Source organism: Camponotus vicinus, unplaced genomic scaffold (genome assembly GCF_025532165.1).
Source record: "Camponotus vicinus isolate PSW18456_S1 unplaced genomic scaffold, iyCamVici1.0 SCAF_7, whole genome shotgun sequence".
NCBI classification, from domain to species: Eukaryota; Metazoa; Arthropoda; class Insecta; order Hymenoptera; family Formicidae; genus Camponotus; species Camponotus vicinus.
Window position 1 is genome coordinate 10,106,004 of NW_028141979.1, and position 22,545 is coordinate 10,128,548.

Below are 22,545 nucleotides of genomic sequence, written 5' to 3' on the forward strand. Positions count from 1 at the left end.
AATATTTACAATAAAATGAGTTAGTCGATTTGAAAATTAAAGAAAATCTTTTATAAAAGAGAAAGTCTTTTATAAAATAAAAGCGTTACCTGTTACTCCACACAATTTTGTATGCACATTTAAAGAAAGAAAGATAAATAATTTATTTTATATTTAATGCCTTACCCTACTAGTTGAAATAGCTAGGTTTAACATCAGATTTACCACCAAAAGCATTCAATCGCGAACTTATCGCTTCAAGAGACTATCATGAACTGATGGCTCTGTCGGTATACCTGACAGTATATAGAATGTACGTAGTGTTATATAAATAACGTCTTGATTATAAATAGCATAGGATATCTTACATATTGACGGAAGTCAATATGTAGAAACTTGTTTATGTTTTTTATCCCATTTTCGTATGAAGCTTTTATTTATAAAGACAATTTTTCTAAGAAACTATTCGCGAGAGAAAATTAATTAAAGAATTATAATCGCCCTTATACTTGCATGTATTGGCCGATCTTTTTTAATTAATGTCTCGAAATATTACGTGGTGGTTTTCAAAATGATATGAGATTTTATAGTTCAGTTTAGCGATATTTACTTATGGTTTTACTTTGTTGCGAGATACTGGAAACACCCTGTATAGGTATGTATCTGTGTAAAATAAACACATGTAAATATATAATCAACATCTGTGTATTAAGATTACAGAATAATACAGAAAAGTAATAAAATATAATATGTAATATAATATAATATTAAAAATATACATAATATTCATAATATGATTTATATTGTAATGTAATATAATAATTTTATACAATATTATACAATATAATATTTTTATACAATATTATGCAGTACAATATTTTTAATATTATATTGTACAATTAATATTATATTGATAAAATACAATTAAACAATTATTAATTTTTATATGACATTAGTGAATAATTAAGTATATACATTTATAAATATTATCACAATCATTTATTCTATAATTTTAATTTTTAAATAGTTAATGTCTTAGAAACTAATTATTCAATTGTTGAATAAGGATCGAAAATAATTTATCTGTTTTTCGATCTCCGACCAACGTGTTTCCATCTTCTGTTCAATATCGGTAACTGAAATGATTGAACTTTTGATCTCCTTTTTTACAAATTCCTTTATCTAAAATGGATTATTTTAATAATTATTATCAATAAATGATTTCGCATTTAATAATAGTACTGTCACACAGAGTATCATTATGAACAGAACTATAGAAAAATGTTATATAAAATATAGAAATCTGATTCATTTAAAATTTACCTCATCCAACTGTTCCTTAGAATACGCACTGTTAATTATAACAATTAATGTCGCAATCTTATTGACTCTCCTATCAAGAATAAAACAATATTATAACTAATTCGTACAATAAATCTTCACATCTATGTGTAGCATATCTTTATTAAATAATATCGTCACCTGTGTATTATTGTTTCGTAATTACTTAATAAACTTGTAAACATGTACTTAGTATTCCTCTCAAGAACAGAAAGGAAAATATTAGCAGTTAAAGCATAAGCTCGCTTTATCGATTCAAATTGAATATCAGATACATTATACCAAGATTTAAATATAATATCTGATATTTTTGTTTCTAAATAATGGATTATAATTTCAGAATTTTTACTATAAGCCAAACATTCTATAATATTTTATCATTTCCTTTCATGTAATCATTAAAAACTTTATTCCATGTATCACGATCTGCCGTTTTCAAACCATTGCAATATGTCCGCCTCTTCCATCCAGGCAAAAGTCTACAGAAGATAGTCTAGAAGAGAAATGAAAATCTTCTAATCGAAATTGTGTTAATAGTTTCTTTAGTATTTTATAAATAATTTTTTGATATAAGTGATAACTAATTTCTCAAACATATGCAGAATATAAAAAAATAATCCTAGAAAAAGAATAAAATATTATGAAAAGAAGTACTTGTTTTCTTTAGGATTTGCTAGATGCCATTTCAAATGACGCTTATACTTTTCTTCGCAAGGATTTTCATTTATAATACAATCCCACCTTGCGAGTTCTTGTTTTAAGCATTTAGCATGATCGCTGATGTGACTTTCGTCATACAGATTCCAATAATTAGATCTAAAATTCTGCATAAAATCAAACCTTAGCACTCCCTAAAATTTAATAACTATCATTATATTTAGTTTATTCATTATTTACAAGAACAGATATAATATACGCGCAAATAAACGTTTTTACTAAATAATTTTCTTTCATATTTCTTTAATATTTATGTGACTTCGTAGCATCAATATCATAATAAGTTGATTTACCAATTTCTTATTTGTGTGTGAATAATTGTGTATATATTTTACCATCTAAATAGGTATGGAGTTTATATCATTTAATGAATCTTTAACACACATATCGATATATAAAGTGTTTCATAAGATTGTGCTAACGTTCGTGAGTGGGTTGAACGCAATAAACTGAACAGAAAGATTCTTTACCATTCTACAATTTTCGTAATCATTATTGAAATATTAATTAAAAATGTAAATAAGCTCGCGTTTCATGAGACTGTAACGTAGGATATGCGCGATAGGTGTGCCAGCGGCGAATAGCAATGTCGCATAACAAAGAAAAAACAAGAGTCCAGGCACGCGCGATCAAGCTTTGCGAGACACTTTATATACAGGGTGAGCCATTTTAATTAACGCACGCAATTATTTCGGAAACAAAGCATTTTAGAGAAAAATGTTTCAGACAAAAGTTTTATGGTTTCGAGGGGGCCATAAGATGGTATCATTGGTTTAACCTTGAAGAGTTATTTGAAGGTCACCTTCAATTTCTTAAATGGAACCTACTATTTTTTGTGATAGTTCGAGGTCCCGACTCTTTCGAACACTCCGTATGCCGTAGCGATGTAATGACACGTTTCCGACCCCAGGTTCATTTGCAAAAAATGATTCTTATAGTGCCCCCGACAATCTCTGAAAATTTGGCGATTGAATTTCCGAACACCCTGTATATATAAATAAACAATAAAGATATAAATTATTTATTCAATATTTACCAGCTTGTTGTAAGTTGAAAATAATCCATTCATATTTCTCAAAAGAGAGTTCGATTTTTGAACGCCATGGTGTTAGCCAAAAATTCGTCGAAGTTACTTTAAAATCGAGTTTCGACTCTGTAGTATAAGAAACAGGTATATAATATTGTCTCTCATCTAATTTGTTGTAAAATTCTACTGATACGGTTAGAAGAGCAGTAGCATAATTTTGCGTCACCTTCAACACGATAGTACACCTCTGCATAATCCACGAATCTATCATGTCAATTATGTTAAAATCATACGTGGAATTGAATTCAATCATGACAGATCTCATAGCATTCCATAAATCACGAGAAGTTGTTGCTCCAGGATCATCTAGTCTATAAGATTTAACATTATGATAATTTTAATACTATATTAAAATTAATAAATAAATAACAAAAAAGAAAATCATAATTTATAAAATTTATTATTATATTTTAATCTATAATGTAACTCCTACAGAGATAGAAATTTATGAACTTAATATAATTGTATATATATATATATATATATATATATATATATATATAAAATCTACGAATCTATCGTGTATATAATACATAATATACAAAATATACAATTATTGATTATATACACGATAGATTCATGGATTTTATATGTTATAAAAATAAAGAAAATATATATATATTATTTTTATAATATATACAAAAATAATGAAAACATATATACATATATGTAATATATATTTTTTAGTATATATTTTTAATAAAACTATTTTATTTATATTTTATGTATATATTTTTATTTAATATATATTAATATATATTTATTAATAATTATGTTAGCATTCGTCGTGACTGAATGAATAATAAATTAATTTTTATATTACATAGATTTTAGAGTGTTTATATTCTATGTTTGTAAAACTACATTCTCCAAATAATTCAATTTAAATTATTTGATATTTAGAAAATATGAATATCTATTATATATTTATTAAGAAAAAAGTTGAAATTCAATCTTAACAAAAATTCATAAATATAAAATAGCAGTATAAATTTAAGCTTTTAAATATCTATGTCTTTTAAACATTAAAAAACTGGTAATGTATTATTAAATCTATTTTATACTTTAATTTTTCTTTCCTTTTCCTCTATGATGTATATATTATTACATTACAATACATTATACTAACTGATTATACAAATATTTCACGAATCCCTTTGAAAATATATGAAGTGGTAATGTTCGTTCTAACATGCGCCATATAATGAATCCTATAACGTTTGAAAGAAAAAGAATTTAGTATATTTAAAATGTCTTTACTGCAATGTGCAATAAAGGTTTGTGAATTTATATGTAATTAATAAATTTAAATATATTACACCCAAAGTTTGTGTAATTAAATCTAAGTAAGCAGCTATAAAAATTGATAAATACATTTCAACGAAAAAATTTGTAATAATAGATAAATAGTGAATGATTAAAAATTTGTTAAAAATAATAAATTAGACAATTATAAGGAATCAGTTAATTTTATATTTTATTATGATTTTTTGAAATCATAGATAAACATGTATAGTTATAATTTAAAAAAAATTACACATTAGAAAATTATCCAAAAATTATATAAAAATTTAATTTTAAAGTTAGATATTATTACGTTATTGCAAATATTATGAAAAAATATATTAAATTTTACAAATGAAGGGCCTTGCACGGTTCTTTCTACGGAAATTGAATTTCGAAGAAATTTGAATTTTGATTGAATTTCCTGAATTTTGGAAATAAATAGTTTACGTGAAAACACAATAAAAATTTAAAAAATGTCAAAATAAATGTGATAAGGTTGATGAAGTGGTTTCGTCACTACAAGTATTCAAATATCGAAATAAGGTGTTATTTCAATACTATTAAGGAAAAGTAAATAATATATTAAATAAAATAAATAATATATTAGAATGTCATACACAGTTGATCATTTATATTAATACATTTTACTAATTTATTTACATGGAAAAAATGTGTGTGTAGCAGCATCGCCGCTGTCGTCGCCATAACATGCCATTTGATATTTGAGAAAATATAATTAGTTGAAAGTATAGTTATTATATAAATTTCCCCTAAGTCTCCCCCTTCGAATGGAAGAGGGATACAACTTCCCTAATTGCTTTAAAAGACTAGCCTCTCAAAATAATTAAACACCTGTTTCATGATTTTTCGTAATTTTTGAACCGCTTCTGAAATATAGTGTATGGGAATTTTATGGACACCCTATATATACATTTATGTACATATTTTCCACGTAAATATAATATCTATGTATTAATAAAAGTAATCAACTGTGTGTGATTCTACTCAATAATACATTATTTATTTTCTCTCAGTAGTAATGAAATAACGTTTTATTTCGACATTTGAACGCTTGTAGCGAAGAAATGGCTTTATCAAACGATATCGCGGTTAATGTGACTTTTGATTTGTCGCAAACTATTTATTTCCAGAGTTTCTACAAATTTCGCCAAACTTCAAAATTCAATTTCCATAAGAATCGTACAGGGTCTTTTGTTTATATATGACTTTTCTCTCTTTCTATGAAATTAACATTCAGAAATTTATAATTATTTAATTGTTTAATTATGCAGTGTTTTACGCATAACTTTGATTTGAGAAAGAGAAGACTGTAAATAATTTTCAGGATAACTATTATATTCTATAGTAGAATTTATAACATCATAAGTATTTAGATAGAGTAATTCATGTTGAACTTGAACTACAAACAGATCCATCTCTCGAGAATTTGGCAGAACCTAAAATCAATTCGATATAATCATAACTTATCATAAATAATCAAAGAGAAAAAGTTTTCATACAGTACATATCAAAATTAGCTTATTATATGCTATTGTTAAGAATAAAGTTTGTGTGTGTAAATTTTTCTGCGATAATTTCCATACAAAAACATATACATATTTAGTTCTTATTAAATTTCTTTCACCGGATTTCTAGAAATTTTAGAGACTTGGATTCTTATAATTTCTTATATTTAAGAAATAAAACAGAATATTTGCACAAATATTTAACAATTATTTATATTGCTATATTATTAATCATTTGACTGCGTATTCAAATAGCGTTAGTAATAAAATAACCTGGCCGTTAATGTATGCTTGATAAAATATATTAAATCCTTCGTTTAAACGTGTATGAGGCCAGAAGTAAGTTGGTCTGAACAGTTTTCTAATATATTTTTGTACCATCCCACGTGCAATTAAGCGCACAATTATCATTTTATATGCGACAGGATCTAATTCTTCATTATAAGTGATATCTGCTTCCCTAAAAATAATTATAAATACTAATGTGTATGAAAAATTTTGGATATTAATATAATTTCTTATGTAAATGGATTACAATATAATATGTAATTAAAATAGCTTTTAAAATATACTTATATTTTTAACTATATATATTACCGATAAAAAATGAAACCCAAAGTCTGTTCCATATCATTTTGTAAATCCGGGATTACGACATGATCCACTTTGCTCTCAAATGAAACAGAGGTCCGCGCAACTCTTTTCCTCAAAATATTCCAATTACGTATGTATACACCAATGGAAGAAATAACAGTTTTCGCAAATTCTAAATGCGGTTCCGATTGTGGTCTGAACCATATGGATGAACGAATTGTTTCATCATCCGAGAGGATGATCGGATGAAAATCGGATACCAGAAATGCTACACTATCTATGGAGATCAAAGGAGTCTCGTGAAAACGTGTCCACATCATAATATCGGGAATAAATATATTATCTCGTATCGGCATATTTGACAAAGCTTTGTATTTTGTATGATGCAGTATGGAAATAACAAAAGTACTTCTTAATTCTGGCTTGTCCCAATATGGAAGTATTTGCTGTTTTTTCGCTGGGATACCTGTTGCGATTAACTACCTGCCGTATTTTAATGACATATTTTAGGTAATTATTAATTTTAGATAATTGTAAGCGTAGAATGCACAAATGTACAATTTGTTTTTGATATTTCATATATTCTTCTACTTACTCTATTTCTTCATCTTCATTTGTGTACGGAATTCCGAAAGATTCCCTTACGATATTAATTGAGATTTCATACTCTATATACAGATCGTACATTCCACGCAACAAGACATCTGTTTCGTATTATTTTCAATTTGCTTTCATATATTTCATCATGTATTTATCATCCTTATAAGCCTCTAGAACGAGCTATTGAAGATTCTTATTGATTTTATATGCTTATATCTGTTGTCGAAGGTTATTATAATGTTATCTCCGGCTTCGAGTCGATGGTTGTTGTGAAACGTGGTCGCTTTACAGAGACGAGATGATCGTGAGATCTCGTAAATTCTCGGAACATTCGAGATTCGGGAGATGCGCGATATATAAGCTTCTCGGAGCCGGTGTTAGGAGCCTTTGCTAATCTTACTGCCGCCTTGTACATTACGTTAGGGCAAGTCAAGAAATAAGTATTAAAATAAAGAAAGTATTCACACCAACGAAAGAGAGTTCTTTAATAAATACCCTCCAAGGAGCCGTGGCTACACCCACACAAATTTTGAGGCCTATGCCTCGACTTGCGTCGACCGTGGAACCTCCCGGGATTTACACGCAAGAAACTACACATTTTGGTCCTTCGAGCCGGATCCTGGACGAGAAGTTGGGAGAATTTGGATCCACTGCAACATTTTACGGTCGCGAGCTTCCTTTGGATGCGAGGGAAAGCAATAAGGACGAGAAGAGCTGAACCGCGAGGCACTGGAGAGTCAATAGCAGCGGTCAATCGGCGGTTCCACATTTTGAAGAGGCGGCGGACTGGCAGCCGTAAAGGGTCAAGGAAGCATCCGTGGAGCAGTTAATCGGCGGTCACGGTAGGAATATCATTCTTTTACCAATCAAATTGTCTATTCGCTATCTCAGTATTTGCGCAAGATAGTTTGCGAGTATCACATAGTTTGCGCGCGTCGTATATTGCGTAAATTATGGCTCATTCGGCTCAGATCTCGGCACTTAAAAGAAAGCGCACATCAATAAAGGCCTCATGTACCCGTATTAAGACATATGTAGATTCTGTAACGCATGTGACGCCTGAATCAATCGCGAATTTAGAGGAAAGAAAAGAAAGATTAGCGACTTATTGGACGGAATATAATAGTTTGCAATCCGAGTTGGAAGCTCTTTCTGAAGACGAGGAAGAAGATCGCCCTTCATTTGAGGAGATGTTCTATGAATTAACCGCTGCATTGCGCTGCAGGATTTCGGACTTTAGTCAAACACCGTCTACTAGTGCCGCGATGTCACCAATTGCATCCCCGGCCGAAATGGCCGCCTCCGCATGTAGCATACGATTGCCAAAATTAGATTTGCCGAAATTTGCAGGAAAATATGAGGAATGGTTTCCATTTTATGAGATGTTTAATTCGTTTATAAATAGTAATATGTCGTTGAGTACATTTCAAAAATTTCAATATTTAAGAGCATCTGTAACGGGCGAGGCAGCTAATGTGATTAAATCATTAGAATTGACAGATCAAAATTATTTAGTAGCCTGGAACTTATTGAGGCAGCGGTATGACAATAAGCGGGCCATAGTGCAAACGCATTTGCGTGCTTTGTTCGAGCTGCCGAGCGTTGCGAAGGAGAACGCCGTTGAATTGCGTAGGATGGCGGATAATACTACAAAACACATACAAGCGCTGAATGCTTTGCGCTGCCCAACCGAGCATTGGGATAGCATATTGATATATTTAATTTCTTCTAAATTTGACCCGATCACTAGGAGAGAATGGCAGGCGTCGCTTACCGGAGCAGAATTACCCACTTTTAAACAATTCGCTGAATTTTTGGAGCACAGATGCCATTTGCTAGAATCGCTTATTCGAAATAATTCAATGATTCAACCCGTCGGGAAGAGCATGACGACTCACGTTGCGACTACTTCTCCCTCATGTGGATATTGCAATGGAGAGCATCTTATTTATTACTGTCGAGATTTTATTAAATTGCCTGTTGCTCGACGGCTCGCGAAAATTCAGAAACGTAAACTGCGCACTAATTGTTTGCGCGGGAATAATCATGTTTCGGGGAAATGTAAAGCGGGCGCATGTAAAATATGCGGAGTCAAGCACAATTCCTTACTTCATTTTCAGTCGAAATCTAGCGAACTTTCTGAGAACGCAAAAACTGGAAATGAGTCATCTCAGGCAACAACAAAGGAAGCCACAGTCATGACTCAATTGTCTGCCGCATATAATGCCCATGTATTGCTTTCGACGGCGATTGTATACGTAGTAGATGCTAACGGAATAAGACAACCTTGCCGAATTCTATTAGATAACGGTTCTCAAGCAAATTTTATAACGCGAGCTTGCGTCGAACGATTAAATTTAAAGACTATGCCGGGTAAGGTTAGGGTCTCAGGAATAAATGGCATGACTAGCGAAGCAAATGAGATCGTTAAAATAAAATTACAGTCGCGATTAAACGGTTTCTTTGCAAACTTGGAATGTATTTTAACGGAACGCATTACGGAGCGTATTCCTACCTCGCCGATCAAACGGGAAGAAATACATATAGTATACCATCGAGCATTCAGTTAGCCGATCCAGAATTTTATCGATGTTCCGATATCGACATACTAATAGGCGCCGAACTATTTTGGCAATTGCTTTGCATAGGTAGGCTGAAATCCTCGAGGGCACATCCCACGTTGCAAAAGACGCTTTTTGGCTGGATTGTTACCGGTCGAATAGATAACGACGCGTATTGGGCCTGCGAGCGAGAAGCGGGTGTGTTTCATGTCACAATAACAGATGCAGAATTGCAGAATCAATTGTCAAGATTTTGGCGTATCGAGGAAAATTTCCGTCCTGCCGATTTATATTCGAGCGAAGAGCGTTTTTGCGAGCGGCATTTCGTTGATAATACCAGAAGAGATTTTGAAGGTCGAGTAATACCCACACAGAAGAAAATATCTAATGGATATCTACTGGATATCTACATATCCATTTAATGTCCATATCCACTATGGATAACCAATAGATATCTAAAAGATGTCTAAATGTTTATACCTCCTGAATAACCAATAATGATATCCATTGAATATCCATATAAAATCCCTATATCCATATCTACTGAAAATCTATCAAAGATATCCACTGGACATCCATATAAAATCCACATATCCATATCTACTGAAAATCTACCAAAGATGTCCATTGAACATCCATATATTGTCCACATATCCATGTCCACTGAACATCTACCAAGGATATCCATTAGACATCCATATAATGTCTACATATCCATGTCCACTGAAAATCTATCAAGGATATCCATTGGACATCCATATAAAATCCACATATCCATATCTACTGAAAATCTACCAAAGATATCCAATGGATATTCATATACTTCCACGAGCTTCACGCCTCGCCGCTAGGTGGCGAAAAGGAAAACGTCTAACCCGAAAGTGGGATCTATCTAAGACAGTATATAAGGCCGCAGCACAGGTCCCACGGCTTATCGGTCAAAGAGCGCAGACTATTATAGCCGCATGTCCTCTAGCTTTTGCGAGGAGCTCCAGAGCTCCATATAATTAACCGCAGACGGTTAATTTTTTTTTAAATTCCGTTATATATGGTATCTATATACAGAACATTAAATCAATATCCATTCAAAAATAAATATCAATATATACGTAATAAATGTATCTATATATAATAAATATCCACTGAATATTGTATAGATATTTACAGGATATTGATTTACATATCCTGTAGATATTTATGGAACATTGAATAAATATCCACGCAGAAATCTGATGAATATCCAGTATACATGCAATGGATATCTACAGATATATCCACTAAATATTGTATGAATATCTAGCGGATATTTATGTAGATATCCTATGGATATTTATGAGATCTCGAATGGCGGACATCTGGATATCTAAAGCACGTCTAATAAATGTTTCCTATATATTCGTGGATATCCCTAATGCTCATTGAGAATATCTAATAGATATCTAATAGATATTATTTTCTGTGTGAGTAGTTACGCTTCCGATTATAGAACACAAGTTAAAGGAGCTCGGTGAAACTCGAGATACAGCAATGCGACGATTTCATAGTCTGGAAAGGCGTTTGAATCGAGACTTGAATTTGAAGTCGCAATACGTAGCATTTATGCGCGAGTACCTGTCACTTGGACGCATGAAATTGATTGATGAAACAAATGACAATAAAAATTTACCAATATGTTATATGTGCCGCATCATTGCGTATTAAGGCCTTTAAATGAGACGACCAAATTAAGGGCGGTTTTTGATGCTTCGTGCAAGGGTTCAAACGGAATTTCATTGAATGACACTCTTATGGTCGGCCCGACGGTACAGCAGGATTTATTCTCTATCATTTTAAGATTTCGGACTTTTCAATTTGTGTTCTCCGCGGATATCACAAAAATGTATCGCCAGATACTGATTGATCCCAAACAAACGCGACTGCAGCGCGTTCTTTGGCGGGACGAGGCCGTCGCGGACGTGCAAACTTTTGAACTAGTAACATTGACATACGGCACGGCGGCCGCTCCCTATTTAGCTACTAGAACTCTTCGATATCTGGCGGAAATATACGCAACTGAATATCCATTAGGATCGCAGCATATAACGCGTGATTTTTATATTGACGATCTGCTTACCGGCGCTGACACGATCGAGGAAGCATTGGTATTAAAGAGCGAGGTCATTGAGATTTTGAGACGCGGAGGTTTTCAACTTAGCAAATGGTCTTCAAATAATAAGGCATTGATAAGCGACGTTCAAAATTAGCATAATGTTGAAGTTCCAATTGACAGAGATCCGGTATCACGTATTCTAGGAATACTTTGGAATCCGGCTATACAGGGTGTTCCATTTTAAGTGTCCACCCCAAATATCTCTCTCATTTTTTATTTTAGAGAAAAATGATTCATACATGTTTTGTATGGTTTCGAGGGGGCCATAAGATGATACCATTGATTTGACCTTGAAGAGTCATTTGAAGGTCACGTGAAGGTCACTTCAATTTTTTTAAATGGAACACCCTATATGTTTTTACACATTTTTGTAGCTCATTTCGAGGGCTTTCCAAAACACTATAATTAAGTTAGTTTTCATTAAGTACTTTTCGAGTTATGAAGCGTGAAATCATTTCTTAATTTTACATAAACCGTAAAATATCTTGTAAAACATTCATTTTTCGATTATCTTACCTTAATACTTTTATGCACAAAATAATGAGAGGAATCAATTGGTGTAAAGAAAACACATAGTTGTTTCGAAGAAAAAAAATGTAATTGTTAATTGCAAATTACATTTTTTTTCTTCGAAACAACTATGTGTTTTCTTTACACCAATTGATTCCTCTCATTATTTTGTGCATAAAAGTATTAAGGTAAGATAATCGAAAAATGAATGTTTTACAAGATATTTTACGGTTTATGTAAAATTAAGAAATGATTTCAAGCTTCATAACTCGAAAAGTACTTAATGAAAACTAACTTAATTATAGTGTTTTGGAAAGCCCTCGAGATGAGCTACAAAAATGTGTAAAAATATATAGGGTGTTCCATTTAAAAAAATTGAAGTGACCTTCACGTGACCTTCAAATGACTCTTCAATGTCAAATCAATGGTACCATCTTATGGCCCCCTCGAAACCATACAAAACATGTCTGAACCATTTTTCTCTAAAATCAAAAATGAGGGAGATATTTGGTGTGGACACTTAAAATGGGACACCCTGTAGACACGTTTCAAATTGCGATTGAATTACCGGCTGACTCACATGAAATAACAAAGCGCATAATGCCATCAGAAATTTCAAAATTATTCGATCCTTTGGGATTAATCGGACCGGTTATTGTCATTCCGAAAATGTTGTTGCAAGAGATTTGGCAGTTAAAAATGCATTGGGACGAGTCCATTCCGTTAGATATGCACGAAAAATGGTCCGCGTTAGAAAACAGCTAAGCGAATTAAATAGGTTGAGTATCCCGCGATATATTGGGGGTCGGAGTAGGCATGCCTTTCAAATACATGGCTTTTGTGACACCAGTCAGCGAGCATACGGCGCTTGTTTGTATATTCGGAGACAAATCGACGACAGTGAATTTCATGTCGATTTATTGTGTTCAAAAACGAGAGTCGCTCCTCTCCAGGCTATTTCAATCCCTCGACTTGAACTCTGTGCCGCGCTATTATTGGCTCGATTATGGGATAAGGTGCGGGCGTCTATCGAGATAAGTAGCGTGCGACATTTTTTATGGTCCGATTCGATAATAACGTTACAGTGGATTTCCTCGTGCTCCAGGAAGTGGTCGATTTTTGTAGCGAATCGCGTCGGCGAAATACAGCGGTTAACTTCCGGTTCGGATTGGCGGCACGTTCCGACAACCGAAAATCCCGCAGATTTGCTGTCTCGGGGCATTTCCCCGCATGACATCGGAGAATCCGCGTTATGGTGGCGTGGTCCCGCGTTCCTGAGGAACAGCGAAGACTCGTGGCCAAGCAGCGGTGTGGGTATTCCGGAGTCGAGAGATGCCTGAGACGCAACGGACAGTTGCGGCTGTTACTCGCAATGGCAAACCCTTTCGCAGAACTCATCATCAAATGTTCGAAATTAGATAAGCTATGCCGAATCGTTGCCTATTGCAGACGATTCCTCACATCGCGCCGACAATCGGGTGAGAGGTTGGGCATTCGCGTTTCGCATGAGGAAATTTCAGTCGCGCTAAATAATCTTTGTAAATTGGTACAGGGGAATGTTTTTTCGAGTGAAATCGAGCAGCTGAGGAAAGGAAATCCTCTTACATCCGCTAGCGCTTTAATATCTTTGTCGCCTTATTTAGATGATCAAGGTTTGATTCGCGTCGGGGGGAGACTCGAGAATTCGCAGTTGTCATATAATGCTCGTCATCCTATTTTGCTCCCAAAAAACCATCGGCTTATTCAGCTCATAATAGAACGGGAACACGCGCGCAGTCTGCACGCGGGAGTACAAGGCACTATGGCCGCGGTGAGACAAAACTTTTGGCCGCTTTCGCTTCGATCAACCACGCGAAAGATCATTAGACAATGCCTCGTCTGTTTTAAATGCAAACCGGTTATGTCAGAGGCGAAAATGGGGGTGTTACCGGCACCTCGAGTAACACCTTCTTGGCCTTTTTCTAACTGCGGAGTCGATTACGCTGGACCTCTTGTTATAAGAGAAAGCAAGCGACGAAATGCTCAAAACAGTAAGGCTTATGTAGGTGTATTCGTATGTTTCGCTACTAAAGCAATTCACCTTGAAGTAATCAGCGATTTAACAACTGAAGCTTTTTTAGCCGCTCTTAAGCGTTTTATTTCGCGTCGGGGATGTCCGGTCGCCATATTTTCTGATAACGGCACCAATTTTAAGGGTGCATCGCGGCAGTTGTCAGAATTTTGTGAAAGTTATAGGTCGGCTGAGAAACAAGACAAAATAAAACAGTTTTGCTGTAGTTCGCGGATAGCGTGGCATTTTATCCCATCTGTCGCCTCGCATTTTGGCGGGCTGTGGGAATCGGCGGTGAAGTCCGCAAAATATCACTTGCAGCGCATTGTAGGCGGGTCGCACCTGACTTTCGAAGAGTTGCAAACAGTATTGTGCGAAATAGAGGCCGTACTCAATTCGCGTCCGTTGACACCGCTGAGTTCTGATCCGAATGATTTAGCCTATCTTACGCCAGGGCATTTTTTGATTGGTGGCGCATTGAATGATTTTCCTTGTCCCGACCTTACCGATATTAAGCAAGATAGATTGATACGCTGGCAGAGAGTCGAGCAACTCCGTCAGCATTTTTGGAGTCGCTGGAGCCGCGAGTATTTGAACCAATTGCAGCAGCGGCAAAAATGGGCAATCAGCAAGGGTGAACAAATCGAGACCGGACGGATGGTGCTAATCAAACAACAGGGCCTTCCATCTTTACAATGGATGCTTGGTCGCATAAGCGAGATTCATCCTGGAGCGGATGGCATCGCCCGGTCAGCAACAGTGGTCACAGCCAAGGGATCGATTGTTAGACCTCTGTCAAAACTATCGATATTGCCATTAAAAGATTAGCATGATTTAATTCATTATATTAAATCGACGCACTTGGCGAAGTATAGACAAAGGACAAATTTTCTTAGTTTACTTCTTTAATTGACTGCAAGCTAAATTAGTTGATATGTATTGACGAAAATGATCATTCGACTCAATTTAAATTTATTTGAACCATGTACTACGCTGACCTGCAATCATTGTCATTGCATTGCACACTTCATTATATAGTATTTATTTATATTACTTGGTATATTGTTTATATTTGTTCAATTATCATATGTTAATATTGTAAGACGCAGTCTTCCAAGGCGGGCGGTGTTTCGTATTATTTTCAATTTGCTTTCATATATTTCATCATGTATTTATCATCCTTATAAGCCTCTAGAACGAGCTTGAAGATTCTTATTGATTTTATATGCTTATATCTGTTGTCGAAGGTTATTATAATGTTATCTTCGGCTTCGAGTCGATGGTTGTTGTGAAACGTGATCGCTTTACAGAGACGAGATGATCGTGAGATCTCGTAAATTCTCGGAACATTCGAGATTCGGGAGATGCGCGATATATAAGCTTCTCGGAGCCGGTGTTAGGGGCCTTTGCTAATCTTACTGCCGCCTTGTACATTACGTTAGGGCAAGTCAAGAAATAAGTATTAAAATAAAGAAAGTATTCACACCAACGAAAGAGAGTTCTTTAATAAATACCCTCCAAGGAGCCGTGGCTACACCCACACAGAGGCCTATGCCTCGACTTGCGTCGACCGTGGAACCTCCCAGGATTTACACGCAAGAAACTACACAACATCACCGAAATCGAGCATGACAATATTGTTTTTAATAAAATTTGTTGAGTTTGTTTCATAAACCGTACCATTATTATTCTTTAATGTCGATACTATTATACTCGCTGAATCCGGTGCATAAAAACTTATGTATTGTTTTGCATAAGAAATATTTAAAAAATTATGCATTTGCTACGGAGATAATTATTGTGTAACATTAACTGTATGTTATAATGTGTCGGAAGTATATAATCTGATATATTGCTTGATGTATTGTTTAATACACTGCGCACTGCGATTTTCGATTCTTCATCGATTCCTTTGATTTTTGATTCTTCATCATCCACATGACTCGCTATTGCCATCATGGCAAGATATATTATACTAATAGTTAATAATAGTTTTAAGAATGTCATGTTGAATTTCACTCGGATATCTATAAAAAAACGTTTCTTTATTAAGAAAAAAAGTATTTGCAAAGAGTATGCAATAAAATCGATTTTTGTGTGAAAAAACGTTCAAGAGAATTTACCAAACACTTCATAAGAAAATACGATTAATTTAAAAAGAAATTAAAATAATACAGTTTAATAAATAAAGGAATGATTAGAAAAGATAAATATACAAATTATTAAAACGACATATGAAATATTTTTTCGGACTTGAATATTAGGAGACATGAAGGATGTATTTAGATAATTCCAGTAGGACAAGCACAATAAACATAACTCTTATTTATCTCAATTTAGCTATCTTTAAGATTTGTTCTAGTACAATTACATATTTCAATGTATATATATATATATATATATATAAATATATATATATATATATATATATATATATATACATATATATAATATGAGCATTAAAATGTATGAGAAATGAAGGTATATTCTGAACAACGCGATTTTATACATGATATGGACTATATGTTTACTAACATGTTATTTTCAAGATCAATCTGTTCCTTATGTAAGAAATGTATTAAAAACATACAAACACTGAACGGAAATCAAATATCATCAAATATTTGAAACTTTGATAATGTAGCGGATTGTATCAAACATTCGAACAAAATTCTAAAAACAATTATGTTAATATTTTTATAACACATCTTTTTGAATAAAATGTTAATTTTTTATTATTTGTTGTTTATTCGTTCCTTACACATTCAAATTAACATATCCTACTGGTCCTAGACATTCATTATATAAAATATTTTAAAAACAAAACACAGGTAATATTATACGTTTTTAAGATAGATTATTTTATAGCTCAGATGATGAGATAATATTTTAAATAGCTTAGATAATTTTATAGCAATAATATAAAATTAATTACACAATAATTATATAATGTCAAAAAGAAATTTATCTTATAAATTTTACACTTTCTATATGTCAAAATGGTCGAAACATGTTATTACAGTACAAACGTAAATGTCTTCACCCACACATTTCTATTAACACTATAATGTATGCAAAAGATAAAAATAATATTTACAATAAAATGAGTTAGTCGATTTGAAAATTAAAGAAAATCTTTTATAAAATAGAAAGTCTTTTATAAAATAAAAGCGTTACCTGTTACTCCACACAATTTTGTATGCACATTTAAAGAAAGAAAGATAAATATTTTATTATATATTTAATGCCTTATCCTATTAGTTCAATCAGACAGGTTTAATACCAGATTTAACACCAAAAGCATTCAATCGCGAACTTATCGCTTCAAGAGACTATCATGAACTGATGGCTCTGTTGGCATACCTGACAGTATATAGAAGGTACGTAGTGTTATATAAATAACGTCTTGATTATACGTAGCACAGGATATCTTACATATCGACAGAAGTCAATAAGTATAAACTTGTTTATGTTTTTTATTCCATTTTCGTATATGAAGCTTTTATTTATAAAAACAATTTTTCTAAGAAACTATTCGCGAGAGAAAATTAATTGAAGAATTATAATCGCGCTTATACTTGTATGTATTGGCCGATCTTTTTTAATTAATATCTCGAAATTTTACGTGGTGGTTTTCAAAATGATATAGGATTCTTTAGTTCAGTTTTGCGATATTTACTTATGATTTTACTTTGTTGCGAGATACTGGAAACACCCTGTATATGTATGTATCTGTGTAAAATAAACACATGTAAATATATAATCAACTTCTGTGTATTAAATTTACATAATAATACAGAAAGGTAATACAATATAATATGTATTATACTATAATATTAAAAATATCAATACATAATATTCATAATATGAATTATATTGTAATGTAATATAATAATTTTATACAATATTATACAATATAATATTTTTATACAATATTATACAATACAATATTTTTAATATTATATTGTGCAATTATAATATTATATTGATTAAATACAATTAAACAATTATTAATTCCTATATGACATTAGTGAATAATTAATTATATACATTTATAAATATTATTACAATCATTTATGCTGTATTTTTAATTTCTAAACAGTTAATATCTTAAAGATTTCGTTATTCAATTGTTAAATAAAGATCGAAAATAATTTATCTGTTTTTCGATCTCCGACCAGCGTGTTTCTATCTTGTATTCAATACTGGGAATTAGGACTGAACTTTTCAAATTCTTTTTTACAAATTTCTTTATCTAAAATGGATTTTTTAAATAATTATTATCAATAAATAATTTCGTATTTAATAATTGCACTGTCCCAAATACAGAGTATCATTATGAACAGAATTATAGAAAAATATTATATAAAATATAGAAATTTGATTTATTTAAAATTTACCTCGCCCAATTGTCCCTTAGAATATGCATTGTTAATTATAACAATTAGTGTTACAATCCCATTGACTTTTCTATAAAAAATAAAACAATATTATAACTGATTCGTACAATAAAATCTTCACATCTATGTGTAGTATATCTTTATTAAATAATATCGTCACCTGTGTCTTATTGTCCAGTAATTACTTAATAAACTTGTGAGCATATATTTAGTATGTCTCTCAATGACAGAAAGAAAAATATTAGCAGTTGAGGCATAAACACGCTCTATCGATGCAACTTCAATATAAGATACATTATGCCAAAATTTCAATAAAATATCTGATATTTTTGATTCTAAATAATGGATTATAATTTCAGAATTTTTACTATAAGCCAAACATTCTAATATTTTATCATTTCCTTTCATGTAATCATTAAAAACTTTATTCCATGTATCACGATCTGCCGTTTTCAAACCATTGCAATATGTCCACCTCTTCCATCCAGGCAAAAGTCTACAGAAGACAGTCCAGAATAGAAATAAAAATCTTCTAATCGAAATTGTGTTAATAGTTTCTTTAGTTTTTATAAATAATTTTTTGATATATAGGATAACTAATTTCTCAAACATATGTAGAATATAAAAAATATCCTCATAAAAAGAATCGAATATTTTGAATATTATGAAAGGAATTACTTGTTTTTTTCAGGATTTGCTAGATGCCATTTCAAATGACTCCTAGATTTTACTTCGCAACGATTTTCATTTATAATACATTCCCACTTTGCGAGTTCTTGTTTTAAACATTTAGTATGATCGTTGATGTGACTTTCGTTAAGCAGATTCCAGTTACTAAATCTAAGTTTCTGCATAAAATCAAACCTTAGCACTCCCTAAAATTTAATAACTATCATTATATTTAGTTAATTCATTATTTACAAGGACAGATATAATGTACGCGCAAATAAACGTTTTTACTAAATAATTTTCTTTGATATTTCTTTAATATTTATGTGACTTCGTAGCATCAATATCATAATAAGTAGATTTACCAATTTCTTATTTGTGTGTGAATAATTGTGTATATATTTTATCATTTAATTAGGTATGGATTTCATATCATTTAATGAATCTTTAACACACATATCGATATATAAAGTATTTCATAAAATTGTGCTAACGTTCGTGAGTGGGTAGAACGCAATAAATTGAACAGAAAGATTCTTTACCATTCTACAATTTTCGTAATAATTATTAAAATATTAATTAAAAATGTGAATAAGCGTGCGTTTCGCGAGACTATATCGTAGGATATGCGCGATAAGTGTGCCAGCGGCGAATGTCGCATAGCAATGAAAAAACAAGAGTTGAGGCACGCGCGATCAAGCTTTACGAGACACTTTGTACATATATTTTAGTCTGTGCATATTGATGTATCGATTGATGTATCGATGTTGATATATAATTTTTATTTTCTTAATTATTATTTTCTTAATTTAAATCTGTGGCGTATCAAATATAGATTTTAAGTATTTTAAACTTTAAATATCAATTTCCTTTATAAAACAAGCATTTACAAGTGGATTATTTTATGTATATTAAATTATTATGTGTTGTATAATGTAAAAAGATTATCTTAATATTATATAAATCAGTTTCTCTGCAAAATGTTTGTATATTTTTAACACCGTAAATATTCGAATACTGCGAAAGAAAATTAATATAAGAAAGGTAATTGTGTTATATACTGTGTTCTATAATTTCCTAAAACTAATTAAATAATAATTACACAATTGATCAACAATTATCATGTAAATACTAACGTATTATTATTATAGAGAAATAACTTGATGAAATATTTAAAATTTATGTGATTGTAGTAAATGTAAAGAAAAAATATATAACAAATATGTAACATAAGCGCCTTTTGAATTTAAATTTCTGAATTTTGATACAAAAAAAATTAAATAATAATGTATCATTAATTTTTTTGTTTAACTCACTACATATATCTATTTTTAAAAGAATTCATTATTATGATATGAAATCGTTGTATTATAAAATAGATAATTGATGTAATGGATAATTTTTTTATAAAAAAATGTAATTATATCTATATATATACCTTAAATTCAAGATAGAAATTTAAGAATGGAAAGATGTTCGACAAAAATTCAAATGCTTTGAGCATAGGATACCATGCTATATAATCTCTTTCCTGTGCCAAATAAGAAGCGAGTTCCCAAAATACGGAGAATTCAAGTTTCATCTCTATCGCAAAATGAAACGCATCATTGATGATTTGCGCTCGATTGAGAACATGTATATTACTATATTTTTGAGAATTTAAGTATTGTGCAATTTTTCGCCAATTCGCAATATCATAATTGACGCGATAGTATCCTGTTATAAAATAAATTACTTTTGTTGATTGTTAAGTACTTTAAAATTATATATATTAATTATAAACATATTTCGTGATGTTAAAAATATTACGAAATTAAATATATTATTATAATTAGAGATGTTTGCATCTTCCGTTTTTATTATGTAACATGAAGGCTGTATCAGCAATTCTACATATTACAGCAAGAAATGAAAATTTCAAATATATTGTTAAAATTTCAATATTCTTGCAATATCTTTTGTTATATCTTATATTATATATACTCGTACATCGAGAATTATGTCGAAGGTCTATCATTTAGGCAAAGCTCTATGCATTAATATTTATATAGATATTGAGAAGTGCGTAGAATTGGTGATGATAAACAATTTGCGTACATTGCAGTATAGGAGTTGGAAAGATCCTAGACACGTAGCGATGATCCGAAAAAATTGTGACGATAATGATATGAAAATTTGGCGATGTATGCATCCAAGTGTCTATAAACGATGCTTTCAACGTTATAATTATTTTAGTAAGCTTTATCACGTTCAAGATAGCGAACGGTATTGCATATCGTGTGCAAAAGTCACGTGTAAGTGCTCCGTAGAAAACTGTGACGTAGTGTGAAAAAGGAAAAATGGAAAACATCGAGCAGACTGAACGCGATCTGGTGGAGCGATCTCACCAAATTGCTACCTTGGGCGAGTATTTTGCATGGCTGCAGCGTTGCGAGGAATTTATTAAAGAGCTCGAAGAACGCAGTCGTGTCAAGCGTCCGCTATATCATATATGATATATATGATATATTACATATATATACGTATATATATATATATATATATATATATATATATAATATGTATATATATATGTAAATATATGTATATGAATACCTGTTACAAACTTCTAGGATATGTAGAGGGTTCAAAGTAGACTAACTTTTAATAAGGAACTTATGTCCGGAAACGCACCGTTTGCGAAATACAGACTAGAACTGTTGGTATTAGGAAGATTAGTATTAGGAATAATTCTCATAATATCTTTATTTATTTACATTACACGACAAAAAGGTTAGCAATGTCAAAACAGATGGCTACAATAATTGCTCATAATGACAACGAGAAATACAAATGACGTCTAACATTTTGGAAAGAGTGTACCATGCTCCGCAAGTGCAATGCTTGCATCGAAGTTGGTGGTCGTCATTATGAGCAATTATTGTAGTCATCTGTTTTGATATTGCTAAACATTTTTCTAGTGTAATGTAACCAAATAAAGTTATTATGAGAATTATTCTTAATACTGAACATATCAACAGTCGCAGTCTGCAGCTCGCAAACGGCGTGTTTTCGGAAATGTGTTCCTTATTAAAA

At 31.8% G+C, this 22,545-nt stretch overlaps 1 pseudogene; it reads right to left on the minus strand.

The window, feature by feature from the left end:
- Positions 1 to 1,029: 1,029 nt before the first annotated feature.
- Positions 1,030 to 22,378, minus strand: LOC145975040 (glutamyl aminopeptidase-like; annotated as a pseudogene).
- Positions 22,379 to 22,545: the final 167 nt, after the last annotated feature.